The 15,473-nt window shown below is 29.3% G+C and overlaps 1 pseudogene; it reads right to left on the minus strand.

Annotated features, from left to right (window-relative positions):
* Nucleotides 1-15,473, minus strand: part of LOC113388474 — a 146,210-nt pseudogene that overhangs the window by 73,693 nt on the left and 57,044 nt on the right.

Consider the following 15,473-nt stretch of genomic DNA (forward strand, 5'->3'; position numbering starts at 1 on the left):
ATTCGTATTACTTTTTCTCCATTAAAACAATTAAAATTTTTATATTCCAAAATTAAAGATGAAACTCCATTAACAAAAAAGAAAGAAATATAGTTTATAAAGTAAATTGTTTGGATTGTAATTGCTCTTAAAGAAAGCGACTCAGGCAACATGAATTACAATGTGAAAAAATAGATAACAAAAAATTTAAAAGTACACTTGTGGATCATGCTAATATCAACAACCATAAGTTTGATTTTGACAATCCCCAAATTTTATTCCATGAGAAAGACTTATTTAAACGGAGCATGGCAGAATCAATGTTAATAGTTCGGACTAACAATAGCATAAATCTAAGAACCGACACAAATATTTTACATGACACTTATATAAACATCATTAATAATTTATAAATTTTTTCATTTATCTCATTCTTTTCAATAAATTAATTTGTTTTTTTATTTTTATCGATTTTGTATGCGATAGCACTCCTTTTGTTTACATTATAATGATACCCTCTCTGTCTCCATCTATATAAGTACTTCAAATTTGTTTAGAATATTTCTGTAAGTGTTATATGTTTCGTTAGTACTGTGTCAAGCATTGCAAGGAATAGTTGGTGTTTTTTGTATATCAAAAATTAAATGAAATTTAAATAAATTAGTAAAGAATGTGTAGTATATAAGTAACTGTTTTTGAAATTACACTGAAGATGAGACACACCATGGTCTCGAAACGTCTGTAATCATAAAATAAAGTTGTGTTAAACAAATCTGAGTGCTGTTTTGTTCATATTAAACAATTAATATATATATATATATATACATATATATATATACACACACATATATAAATTTATTTGTTCATTATTAATGCAATTATAAATATTTATTATCCCGGCACAATAATAAATTAGCGTTCGATTAAAAACATATAATCAGCTAAGATAAGCAACGAATTGCAAATCAAGCATTCAACAAATGTGTGGTCAGCCGGGTGTTGCCAGATGCGCAATTTTGTGTCCCGGGGAAAACGGGAGTGCATTTCCTTATACGCGGAATGCGAAACACGCGCGCCCGATACTAGCACGTGGCAACACTGCGCAATTCACCCGCCACGCGCACCTACACAACGATAGATAAGTACATACATACATTATATATATATATATATATATTATATATACATATTATATATATATATATATATATATATATTGTACGGGTATGTAGCTTAAATACTGTGCGATCATTGGTGGAACTATTCGCTGTGTTTAAACTTGGATATCAAGCTTTTTGTTTTGTATTTATAAATAAACTAGTGGTGTATGGCATCGTGCCATAAGGCAAATTGCTGGGACTTTCCGTACCAAAAACTAAATTAAAAGAAAAAACACTTTGCAAAATTTTAAAAAAATTAGATTTTTGAGAAATTTTGAAATTTTTGAAAAAAATTGACTTTTTTGTATTTTGATTTTTAACTTCCCGTAGAGCAAGTTATAGTAAACGCAAAGAACCGAAAATGGCAATTTTTATATATCTTTACGTTTCAATTGTTCATCTTCTGAACAATTTAACATATCTTAGAAAAAATGGATATATGTGTGTGTGTGTGCGTGTGTGTGTGTGATCGGATACAATTTTCGTCGACGATTTCGGGAACACGGATCATCCGATTTGGATAACTCAAAAAACATTTGATTCGTATTGATAAGGAGACGTGCTGATTAGTTTTTGGCGAAGGCAGGTCTAGCCGTTCCGAAGATACGGGGCAAAAAGTGCCAAAAATGGTAACGCAGTTTTTAAGAGAACGAAGCGTCCGATTTTAATAATTCAAAAAACATTTTACTTGTATTGACAAGATGAAGAATTGATCAGAAGAATATTCATGAAGGCAGGTCTAGCGGTTTCGGAGATCTAGTAAAAAAAAAGTAAAAAAAAAATGCCATCTGGCGTTCAAAAATGATCATTAGACATACGCACATCAAATTATCAAATATTTTATAGAAATTTTAGCAATAAGTATAAATTTTGTTTACATTTCTATGGGTTCCGCACCAATGTTTATCCGTTAGACGACGACGCGGCGCTTACGCGCTTTGACATTTCGTCTCTATGCAGTTAAAACAGTACGATTGCTTTGAAAAAATGTTCTGATTTTCCAAAACATTTCAAAATAAATTTTTCTTCAAAAATTCTTTTTTTTTTCTAAAAAAAAGTAAATTTTTGTCAAAAATTTATAGTTTCTCAAAAATCTAATTTTTTTAGAGTAAATTTTTTTCAAAAATGTTAATCTTTTTTAGTTCCAGCAATTTGCCTTAAGGCGCGATGCCATGCGCCCCACTATTTTTTGAAAATTTTGAACATTTTTGTTAAGCAATCGCGCTGCATTGAAGTCGAATTATCTAAGCGCGTAAGCGCCGCGTAGCCGTCTAACGTGTAAACATTGATAAAAACCCATATAAATGTACACAAAATTTGTACTTATTGTTAAAATCTCTATAAAATATCTGGTAACTTGATGTGCATATGCCCAATAAACATTTTTGACCGTCAAATGACATTTATTTTAACTTTTTTTTTATAGAGAGTCCATAACCGCTGGACCTGCCTTCTCAAAAATTTGATCAGTTCTTCATGTTGTCAATACAAGTAAAATGTTTTTTGAATTATTAAAATCGAACGCTCCGTTCTCTTTAAAACTGAGTAATGTACCATCAAACTAAAACCACCAAAACCGAATAAAATCTATCTGTTCAATATAGACCTAACTTCACACTAATATAAATTTCAATTTTTTCCGACTTTTCCCTTCATTTTTTTTATTTTTTTTTATTTTTTATTTTACATAAATAAATATATACATTCTATTTTACAATATTTTATACATAAGTGGATTTATATAACTATTCTTCAAAAAATATTCTTTCCTTTTTTCTCTTAAATTCATCAGAGATTTCATAAATAACCCTTTAATTCGTAAACAATAAATAGGAAGTAGTATAAATAGGAAGCTATTCATTCTAATTTTTTAATGAAATTAGAAATTTGCAAATTTAATGTTTGATTTTTGGCAAAGTGTTGCCACGCGCCGACTCGTACCGCGCGTGCACTACGCTAATTAAAAGTGCTACACACATCAGGCAACACGTGGAATGATTATTACAATGGATTTTAAACGAATGAATAGAGTTTGTTGGATTTGAATTTAAACAATGCGGTAAACACTAAATAATAAAACATTTTACAGATAATATGTCAAATAATAAAAAAGACAAGTGTATTAAGTATATTTTGCAAACAAATATAAAAAACTGATATAGAATTTAAAATCCAGAAAATTTGAAAATTTGTAAAAAATGTTAGAAATTATGCATCGTTTGTATAAAGAAATTTATAAAAAGAATAAAAGAATTTTCTAGTATTTAAATTATCATACTTCATGACAGACAGCCAGACAGACAACATTAGAGAAACAAATGTAGGAAAATTCAATATTTCTAAATGAAACTAGGAGTATCCTCAAAACTGCTAAAAATTTAAGCAAATTGATGCAATATGCGTATATAGGAGTAACTTCATAAATTATAAAATTATGTAATTATAAATACATTTATATTCTAGAATTTTAACGATGCTTTGAATAAGGATAACTTCACTGCGGACTGAATGACGTGTGAAGTTAGCAATTAGTTATTTAGGAATTTATCGTAGATAACTTCACAACGGACTGAATGCTGTGTGAAGTTAGCAATTATTGTTTAGGAATTTGTCAGAAAGTTGTAAATATATTGAAATAATTATGTAAAGAATAAACTTTAATTAGATAAATATAACACTAAGAAGAAAAATCAATGAAATATGTAGTTAACATAAATTGAACGTTTAACTTTAAAAATTGGGAAAATTGGGAAAAAAAATTGGGTTTCGTAATTAAATTTTTGATAGTTAGAATACTACAGACATAAAATGTGGAATTAGTAAAAGTATGAAAAATAAAAATATCTAGTCTAATATTTATAAATTAATTTATATATATATATATATATATACGTATATTATTTATAATAATTCACCTTTATTTTGTTTACTACCAAATTATTTTTCATTGATCAGTTCGTAGTTCGCAGAAACGTACGTCTTTAGTGTTATTTGTTGTTGTTAAGTTGGTGATGACATAACAGTGATGTGACGCAGCATCACCTTGACGTGTCGCCAACACGTGCGTCAATTTAAGTAGTCGTTACATTGGCAATTATTGACATATGTGTGTGAGAATATAGTTATTATATATATATATATATATATATATATATATATATGATAAAAATTGTTTCTTGGGCATCCATCCAATAATTAAAAAAACAGTTTTAATGCAAAATGTTTTAATTAAGAGAACATACGTTTCGGGTCCAGATTTGACCCATCTTCAGTGCATACAAATAAATTTTAAAAAAATAACACAAAGAACAACACAAAATTGCAACGAAAAAAATAAGTATGAAATAAAAAAATGAAAAAACATCAAGTTATGAAAATTTTGAAAATTGTAAATATAAAATAAATAATATGTTTTATTGTAAAAAGCTTTTTCCAAAAACACATCTTAATAGTTTGGAGACAGAGTTACGTTACGTCGTACGACAGAGTTAAGAAAAACCTCTCGCTTTATATATATATATATATATATATATATATATATATATATAACTATATTCACATATATGTATGTGTGTGAACATAGTTACATATGTAACTATCTTCACACGTATTTATATGTGTGAATATAGTTACATATGTAACTATCTTCACACGTTTTATATAAGAACGCAGTTCACTTTTTATTCATAAATTATTACATTACTTTATTACATAAGTTAAAGACTTTTCGAAAACGTGATTTATGCCATCATCAGTGTATGAAATTAATTATCAATCAAAGTTAATAGCTACAAGTATGGAAGAGAAACGAGGACACTACTAACCAGCAAAATTTATTTGGAATAAAATACTACATTTTGAGCATGATCTCTTTAGGAATCAGAGACATGGACTCTAAAGAAAGTCGACAGAAGCTTTCTTACCAAGAAAAAATAAATGCAAAAATAATGTAAATAGAAGAAGAAGCAAAGAACTCTACTATCTTCAGGGATTAGAGAAAAATTTAATTTTATGGATTGATACGAGAAAAAAAATTTCATTGTGTTTACACATAGAAGCAGAAAAGTAGTAATAATCTCGCCAAGATAAAATAAATGCAAAAATAATGTAAATAAAAAAAGAATAAAAGAACCTTACTATCTTAAGGGTTAGAGAAAAATTTAATTTTACGGATTGATACAAGAAAAAAAACTTCAATGTGTTTACACAAAGAAGCAGAAAAGTAGTAAATCAATATTATATTATATATATACATATATATATATATATATATATATATATATAAATTAAGAATGTATTTATAAATGTTTAGTGCATAAAAACGACCTCTCTATTTTGTCCTTGGTATTTTTTCACACCGAATCTTGACATACTGACTTATATACCCATATATAAACAATTACATGTATACACATACCTCCAAAATCTTAATTTGCATCATATTTCAATATATTTACAACTCTCTGACAAATTCCTAAACGATCAATTGCTAATTTCATACAACATTCAGTCCGATGTGGGGTTCTTTGATAAATAACCAATTGCTAACTTCACACATCTTTCAGTTAGTTGTGAAGTTAGCCTTACTCAAAACGTCGTTAAAATTCTTGAATATGAACGCAACTCAAAAAATCATCTATCGCATTAATAAAACGTATTTTTTTAAATCAATCTAGCGTTACGGACAACTTGATATCAAGTAGTAGTAATAATAATTTTCAATTGAAATAGAATATTTGTCTACAATAATATTAAAATAAGTTGTTTTAAAATTATCCATCACATTGATCAATCTTAATTTTCCGGTTCAATCCCGCGTAACGGACAACCTGATATCAAGTAGTAATTATGTGCATTTTGAAAATAATCGACGTAATCAAATAGAAATCAATATATTAATTTACATTATTTTAAATTATCTGCAACAATAATCAATCTTAATTTTTTTGCTCAATTTCGCGTTACGGACAACTTGATATCAAGTAGTAGTAAAAACAATTTTCAATTACGATGGTAATCTGTTTTCAAGCAAAAATAAATAATATCAAAATAAGATTTTTGTAAATTATCTAAATATTATCACTTTGATTAGTCTTAATTTTTTTGTTTAATCACGCGTTACGGACAACTTGATATCGAGCAGTAGTGATAATAATTTTCATTAACTTCAGTTATTTTAAATTTTCTATCACATTTATTGATCTTAATTTTTTGGTTTAATCACGCATCGCGGACAACGTGATATCAAGCAGCAGTGAAAATCATCTTTAGGTGTTGATATAGATGGAAATAAGTTTCCAAAAGAAAATAATCGACTTAGTCAAAAAAAAAACAACATAATTTAATAATTAAAAATAATGAATAATTTAAGCGATTTAAAAATATACCGGGTGGCTGTAGGTAGTCATAATGTCACAAACTTTTGATTTTTTTTCAATTTGTCAAACTTACTAGTTGTATTTAACAAATAGTTAAATGTATTAAATTATTTATTTCGATAAAACAAACTCCTTCAAAATCAATTATTGAAATTGAAAATAATTTTTAGATAAGACAGATATTACAGCTGTTCAAAGAATGAGATTATATCACCAGCGAAAAAGTAAAAAAAATACAAGCAGTCAATGAATGTATGTTAATTTTAATTACATGAAGCTTTTCAAACACAATTACATGATGAGTGAAGTTGCGAAAATAATATTTGTTTAGGCGTTGTTTAACATAATCTACTTTGTAAACGAATATTATAGAATTTATTAATCAGCTATGACTTCATTTCTCTAATAGAGGTTCGAGTCCTAAATGCTAATTACAATGACAAACCGATCATGTCGTATTTGAAGTATGACTTTAATTACATTATTGTTTTTAAATAATATACATATTTTTAATGCTATTACAAATATATAATTTATAATTTATCATTATATAAATGTGTATAATGATTGACGACACTAATAAATGTGTGCATCACGAGTGTTACCATATCACTAATAAACATTATTCGAAATTGTTATATGATGTATTTATTTTTATCTAAATGTCATCTTGTACAGTAGCAAATAAGTTTTACTCGAATCGCGTGTGATCCTTACGCGCACTCTTTTTTTGGTTAATCCCGCATTACGGACAACCTGATGTCAAGTGATCGTGATTTTGTAAATATGTTAATAAAAGAGTACCAAGTGCATAATTATTTCTGTATCTTGTCCTCAATTTTTATTCGCATTACAATAATTCGCATTACGGACAACATGATATCAAGTGATCGTGATATCGTAAATATGTTAATAAAAGAGTACCAAGTGCATAATCATTTCTGGACCTTATACTAAATTTTTATTCGCATTATGGACAACATGATATCAAGTAATCGTGATATCATAAATATGTTAATAAAAGAGTACCATGTGCATAATTATTTCTGGAGATTGTACTTATATTTGTTTTACAATAATTAAATTCCGCAGACGGCCTCCAGAATAATATAAATGCAACAGTCAGGAAACTGTTGGTTTTTTCTATTTTTTCTATTTATTCTTGAAATAGTATAATTTAGAACAAATTCGCGTGTGTTATTTTTACCATTACCGCTTCCTGTTTCGTTGTTGCCGAGCGGCGGCCTCAACAAAATTTCTGTTACGGCATCGTCCGTCATTTTCGGCTTCTCAATGTCGAATCGAATTCGCGAACCGTTAATAATAACACATTACATACGCGAGTTAATGTTTTAAGCTGCGTTCATATCGGCGAATTTTAATAGATAACTTCTCTGATAATGCAAAAGTTTGATCAATTATTTCACATATAAAGCCCGGTGCACACGACGCCAGTATTTCTTGTAACAGGATTTCTGTCAAGTTTTCTGGTAAGGTGAGCAAGAATTTTGCGCCAGATTTTCACTTATTTAAGGCCGGTGCACACGACGCCAGTATTTCTTGTAACAGGATTTCTGTCAAGATTTCTGGTGAGGTGAGCAAGAATTTTGCGCCAGATTTTCACTTATTTAAGGCCGGTGCACACGACGCCAGTATTTCTTGTAACAGGATTTCTGTCAAGTTTTCTGGTAAGGTGAGCAAGAATTTTGCGCCAGATTTTCACTTATTTAAGGCCGGTGCACACGACGCCAGTATTTCTTGTAACAGGATTTCTGTCAAGATTTCTGGTGAGGTGAGCAAGAATTTTGCGCCAGATTTTCACTTATTTAAGGCCGGTGCACACGACGCCAGTATTTCTTGTAACAGGATTTCTGTCAAGTTTTCTGGTAAGGTGAGCAAGAATTTTGCGCCAGATTTTCACTTATTTAAGGCCGGTGCACACGACGCCAGTATTTCTTGTAACAGGATTTCTGTCAAGATTTCTGGTGAGGTGAGCAAGAATTTTGCGCCAGATTTTCACTTATTTAAGGCCGGTGCACACGACGCCAGTATTTCTTGTAACAGGATTTCTGTCAAGTTTTCTGGTAAGGTGAGCAAGAATTTTGCGCCAGATTTTCACTTATTTTATGATTAATAGTAATTTTGTGCATTTTCAAATTGATTGTTATAAATATATACTGTGAATTTCACTATTCATTTTTTATATGCCTAAAATGCACTAATGCTTGTAAGTGTACAAACAGAGCATTGTATGAAAGGTAAACAATAAATATATATGTATCGTTTCCGATTAGGATGAATTCATAAGATGATTTAATTTAATATTTCTAAAAATCAAATATAGTTATGATAATAAGAAGATAATAAAATGCTGCATAACAATTATTAAGTTCCCGTAGGGTATGTTATTGTAATCGTCCAAAAATCGAAATTGAAAATTTTTGCATATCTCGACGTTTTGAAGGTTTCTGAACATTTTACTGGCATACCTCAGAAAAAATGGATGTGTGTGTGTGTGTGTGTGTATGTTTGGTACGTCCGATTGAATGGTTCAAAAAACATTCGATCCCTATTAATAGGGAGATGTGCTGATTAGATTTTGGCAAAGGTAGGTCTCGCCATTTCGAAGATACAGAGCTAAATTAGCAAAAAATGGCAGTTTTTGAGAGAACTAAGCGTTCGATTTGAATGATCTATAAAACTTTCTGGTCGTATTGACAAAACAATTGCTTTTCAGGATAAAAAAATATTACTTTTTTTTTATTTTTCAAAAAAGTTTTTTGTAATTTTGGATTAAAAATTCAAACTAGTGGGGTGTTTGGCATCGTGCCTTAAGGCAAATTGCTGGAACTTCCCGTACCGTAACGAGATGATCGAGGAATATTAAATGTTTTCAAATATATTATTATAAATATTGTAACATTGTCTAATATTTATAAGAATTATATAAACTGAATAGCAAAGTTAAACATATTTGTTTAAAGTACATTAGAACTTTAAACAAAATTACGATTAAAATCTGAATTATTTGCGATACACAAAAAAAAAATTGAAAAAGAAATCAATTATTTTGTTAAAACAAGCAGAAAGTTCTTTTAATAATTCAAATCGGACGCTTAGTTCTCTCAAAAACTGCAATTTTTTTAACATTTAGCTCTGTATCTCCGAAACCGCTGGCCCTACCTTTGCCAAAAACTAATAGCCCGTCATTACGAACTGAATGGTTTTTGGATCATACAAATCGGATGATCTCTCAAAAACTCGATATCTATTTTCTGCACTCTTTACTCCATATCTCCGTAACGGCTGGACCTGCCTTTGCCAAAAACTAATCAATTTTTTTCCCTATCAATAGAAATAGAATGTTTTTTGAACCATTCAAATCGGTTGATCCGTGTGCCCGAAAACGTGGACGAAAAAATGCGGACATATATATTTAAATTGATTAAAAATTGAAAAAAATACCCAGGCTAAGCACAGTCTAAGCGCCACTTTGGTACAAATGCGTTTTGAGGTGCGTTAAGATTGTTTATGTAAAGGAGGACTTTTCCAATTTTATGTGAAAACTATTAAAAAATGTGAAAATGCCGCCAAACTGAGCACAGTATAAGTGAAAATGTCGCACAGAATTATTTGCAAATGCGTTTAGACTGTGACTATAGCGCACTTTTTCAATTTTGCGTAAATTAGGCAACTAAACTATTTTTTTGTAATTGAATTCGAAATGAAATGACGATTGTTAATGTAATAATTGATTTATGATTTACATTTGATTTGCTCAGATATAACAGGATAGCAAAAATAATGAAAGTTATAGAATTTGTGTAATAATACATTTGAAAACGTTTAAAATTTCTCGAATATTTCATTGCGGTACGGAAAGTTCAAGCAATTTGCCTTAAAGCACGATGCCATACACCACTAGTTTATAATTTTTTTTTCTAATTACCCGTGAATTTGGCTAGCAGATATGTCCATGCTCTGAGTGTGCAGCTGGTTGGGATATTGTTGCCTTTTAGATCTTTCTGTCGCCATATCGGCCAATCTGGCGAAATCGGTGTCAGTGTCCGCCAGACGAGCCGATTTTCTAGACTCCAAAAGACGGAGCTCCTCGAGACGCTTCACGGTCTCCAGAGGCTGAAAAAAAAGAAAAAAAGTTAAATTAGAATCTTTTAAGTATGTGTATAAGTAATTGGTTTTATAATTACTAAGTAATATATTACACTCATTATGTGTAAGTCATTCTCATATGATGTAGAATCTACTGAAACATTGCTATTTTATAGGTCATTATCTTATAGCATATAATTACTAATTATTTAATATGTATATGGGCGTAAATAAGGTGATTTGTAGGAAGTTTGTATTGCAATAGCAAAATCTCTGTTTTGCAATCACAAGGCTAAGAGTTCAAATTCCGCGCTTTCTACAACCTGTTATCAAGAAATAGTGATATCTGTTTTCGCTTGAAAACTTTGATCCAGGTAAGTTCCAAGTGTAAATAGCTTTTCAGGTGTATTGTTTCTAAATAAAAAAGTTAAAAAATCTAGTGTGGCAAAAATATGTCACAACTAAAAAGGACAAATGCTGGGTTGCCTTTAAACAGCTATGTTAAAAATTTAAATAGCCTGTTAATACAATTACTTAATGTATTCATAATAGGCAGATTGTAATTTACAAAAACAATAAAATTATGTTATGTTATCACAAATAGAAGTACAACTAATTAGTTGCTCATAAAACACTTGCGATAATAAATGTGATTGCTGTCCAACTAATAACAAAAATTAGTTGTTTATAGCATCTCCTCAATATTAACAATCTTCATTTCATTTCGAATTCAATTTCAAAATAAAAATAGTTGCCTAATTTACACAAAATTGAAAAAGGGCTCCCGTATAGTCACAGTCTAAACGCATTTGCAAATAATTTTGTGCGATATTTTCACTCATATTGTGCTTAGTTAGGCGGCATTTTCACATTTTTCAATAGTTTTCGTTTACACAAAATTGGAAAAATGCGCCAGTATACAAACAGTCTAAACGCACTTGGGTGAACATTTGTACCAGAGTATCGCTTAGACTGTGCTTAGCCTGGGTAATTTTTTGAATTTTTAATCCAAAATTATAAAAATATTTTTTAAAAAAAAATTAGAAACTTTTTTTTTCCAAAAGCAATTATTTTGTTGAGAAATTTCAGAATGTTTTCTGAATCATTTAAATCGGACGCTTAGTTCTCACAAAAACTGCCATTTTTTTTAACATTTAGCCATGTATCTCCAAAACCGCAAGGCCTACCTTTGCAGAAAACCAGTAACCAATTTTCCCGGTCATTACGAACTGAATGCTTTTTGGATCATACAAATCGGATGATCCGTTCTCTCAAAAACTCGATTTCTACTTTCTGCACTCTTTGCTCCATATCTCCGTAACGGCTAGACCTGCCTTTGCCAAAAACTAATCGGGACATCTTCCTATCAATAGGAACCGAATGTTTTTTAAACCATTCAAATCGGTTGATCCATGCGCCCGAAAACGTGGACGAAAAAATGCGGACTTACAAAACACACACACACACACAAACACACACACACACACAAATATCCATTTAGTTTCTGAGGTATGCCAGTAAAATGTTCAGAAACCTTCAAAACGTCGAGAAATGCAAAAATTTTTATTTCGATTTTCTGCCCATTACTATGGGAAGTTAAAAAAGTAAAAAGGGACTCTACTGGCAAACCTAAAATCTACATAAAAGATCGAAACAATTCACCTAAATAAAATACAGACAACTCTTCAAACCAATTTAATCAGTAAACAAAATAAGGACTTCACTGATAAGTAGCAGAAATAAAAATTGGAAAAAGGACTGTACTGACAAGCAAATTGTGTTTTGACATTAGATGTTAAAAAGTTCGAACATTCGAGAAACAAGCAGGTTAGATAAATAAAAAAGGACTCTACTGACGAGCAAACTAATATTCAACAAAAAAGCAAAACAGGACTCTACTAATGAGTGACCAAAAAAAAAATAGAAAAGGACTCTACTGACAAGCAAACTGAAATTCGAAACGAGATGGAGATGAATGATCCTTCGCTAAATCGATTTTGAATTTTGAAGTAAAACTTCAAAGAATGAGATTATATCGCCAGAAAAAAAGTAAAAAAAACATTAGTAAATGAATGTATGTTAATTTTAATTACATGAAGTTCTTCAAATACAATTATTACATGATGAGTGAAATTATGAAAACAATTATTCTTTAGGCGTTGTTTAACATAAACCATCACTGTGTGAACTAATATTATAGAATTTATTAATCAGCAATTACTTCATTTCTCTAATGAAGGTTCGAGTCCTAAATGCTAATTACAATGACAAACCGATCAGGTCGTATTTGAAGTATAGCTTTAATGACATTATTGTTTTCAAATATTATAAATATTTTTAATGCTATTCCAAATATATAATTTATAATTTATCATTATATAAATGTGTATAATGATTGACACGACACCAATAAATGTGTGCATCACGAGTGTTACCATATTACTAATAAACATTATTCAAAATTTTTATATGATGTATTTATTTTTACTCAACATAAATTTGCTACAATATAATTGCAAATAAGTTTTACTTCAATCGCGTGTGAACCTTACGCGCACTCTTTTTTTTCTTAATGTAGTAAAAAGTCTATATTAAGTTTTAGTGTACTAAGATATTATGTGAGCAAAGTTTTAAATTATTAGAAATTTTTGTTTTTATATCGTTTCAATAATAAGTCATTTTAATAAATTAAGTTCAGTTTCGCCAATATAAATTAAGTCGCAGTCTATACAATTAATTTTACCAAAGCAGATTTCTAAGGATATTTTTTATTCTCTCTATTGAATTACAATCTGTCTTTACAAAAAGGAAGACATTCAGTAATTGTGATGATATATGAAATATTAAAGGATTTCTAAGGATGTTCCAAGTTAAACGGAGTTTTGTTAAAACAGTATTAGTTGTACTGAAAATGTTTACTAGCCAGTGTCCTGATTTATAAAAAAAATTTTCAAGGAAAATAGAGTTCTTCATACATGTGTGTATGTATGTTTTTGAGTATGTTTGTGTGTTTGTGTCCATATTACCATGTGCATCTAATTCCGTACAAAATACAGTAGTGTGATGTCAGATCTCACAAGGCCAACAGCTGTTTCATAACTCTCAGTCACAGTCAAAGGAATTTAACCATCAAACGCTCCTCGAATTCAAACAGACGTCGACAACATATTAATTCGACTGTGCAATTCCATAACGAATCTGATCAAAACAATAAAATCGTTCAGTTTTGCATTTCTAATGCATTTTTGAGGGTCACAACTATTTTTTATATGCACCGTCACACCCAAGGCAAAATTCTTTGCAGTTTTTTTTAGTAACGAACAAGGTTACGTAAGATAGTGGAAATAGTAAAAATTGTATATATATATATATATATATATATATATATATATATATATATATATATATATATATATATATATATATATATATAGATATATATATAATACCTATTTTGTAGATTTATGTCTGTCTATCAAATTTTATCATTGTTTATCTCTGTGTACACTCTTGTGAACCCTTTCACTCCTGCGTTACGTTTTGTGAACCCCTTTTTTGTCACATATGATTTGACTTGCAGTTGACTGCTTTTGTCTATATTTATTTGAGAAGAAATAAATGATGTGACAAATTACATAATTTTATTTTTAGGTTTATATTTTAATTTTTTTTTCAAAATTTTGGGCTTTATTTTTATTGTAACAATGTTTATTTTTAATAATAATAATAATAATAATAATAATAATAATAATAATAATATATATATATATAAATTTATATTTTTTTAAATTTTTGACACGGTGACACACATATAATATCAAAACGTACAAAATAAATAGAACAAATATTTGTCATTTTTTTACATTGACAATTTTGATGAATTTTAACTGCAAAACATAAAACTCTACTGACAAGCAAACTGAAAAGGACTCTACCGACGAGCAAACTAAAAAAAAAAATGACCTGAAAAGGACTCTACTGACGAACAAACTAAAATTATAATGTAAAGTAGCAAAATGGACTCTACTGACGAGCAAACTGAATAACAAAACCTGAAAAGGACTCTACTGACGAGCAAACTAAAATTTAAGATGTAAAGTAGCAAAAAGGACTCTACTGACGAGCAAACTGAAATGCAAGACATAAAATTAGAAAAGGACTCTACTGATTGTAATACAAGATATAAAATTTAAGAAAGGACTCTACTGACGAGCAAACTGAAAAACAAAACCTGTAAAAGGACTCTACTGACGAGCAAACTGAAAAACAAAATTTGAAAAGGACTCTACGGACGAGCAAACTAAAATACAAGACATAAAATAGAAAAACGACTCTACTGACAAGCAAACTGAAATACAAAAAATTAAAAAAACTCATACTGTCGAATAAATTAAATTATGAGATAATGAAAGGACTCTACTGACGAGCAAATTAAATTATAAAATATTGTAAGGACTCTACTGACGAGCAAACTAAAAACCGACATTGTAAGAAATTAAATCAAACAATAAAAGAACTGCACTGACAAGCAAATTAAAAACAAAAACCTGAAAAAACTCTACTGAAGAAAAAACTTAAGAAAAATTACAAGAAAATGAAAGGACTCTACTGACGAGCAAAATGAAAATCAACTTGAAAAGCAGAAAAAAATTAATATAGAAAAAATTTCAATAACACTAATTTAGAATATAACAAAAGGACTCTACAAACGAGAACAAAATATCAGATTAGAGTATAAAATATATATGTATCTCCAAAACGTCTGGACCTGCCTTTCACAAAAACTAATCCTGAATCTTTTGATAATGAGTATTGATAATAATTTGCAAATTATTTGCAAATTTTG

The sequence above is a fragment of the Ctenocephalides felis genome, unplaced genomic scaffold (genome assembly GCF_003426905.1).
Source record: "Ctenocephalides felis isolate EL2017-DRISC unplaced genomic scaffold, ASM342690v1 CF-g0.4_SCAFFOLD_03572, whole genome shotgun sequence".
NCBI lineage: Eukaryota > Metazoa > Arthropoda > Insecta > Siphonaptera > Pulicidae > Ctenocephalides > Ctenocephalides felis.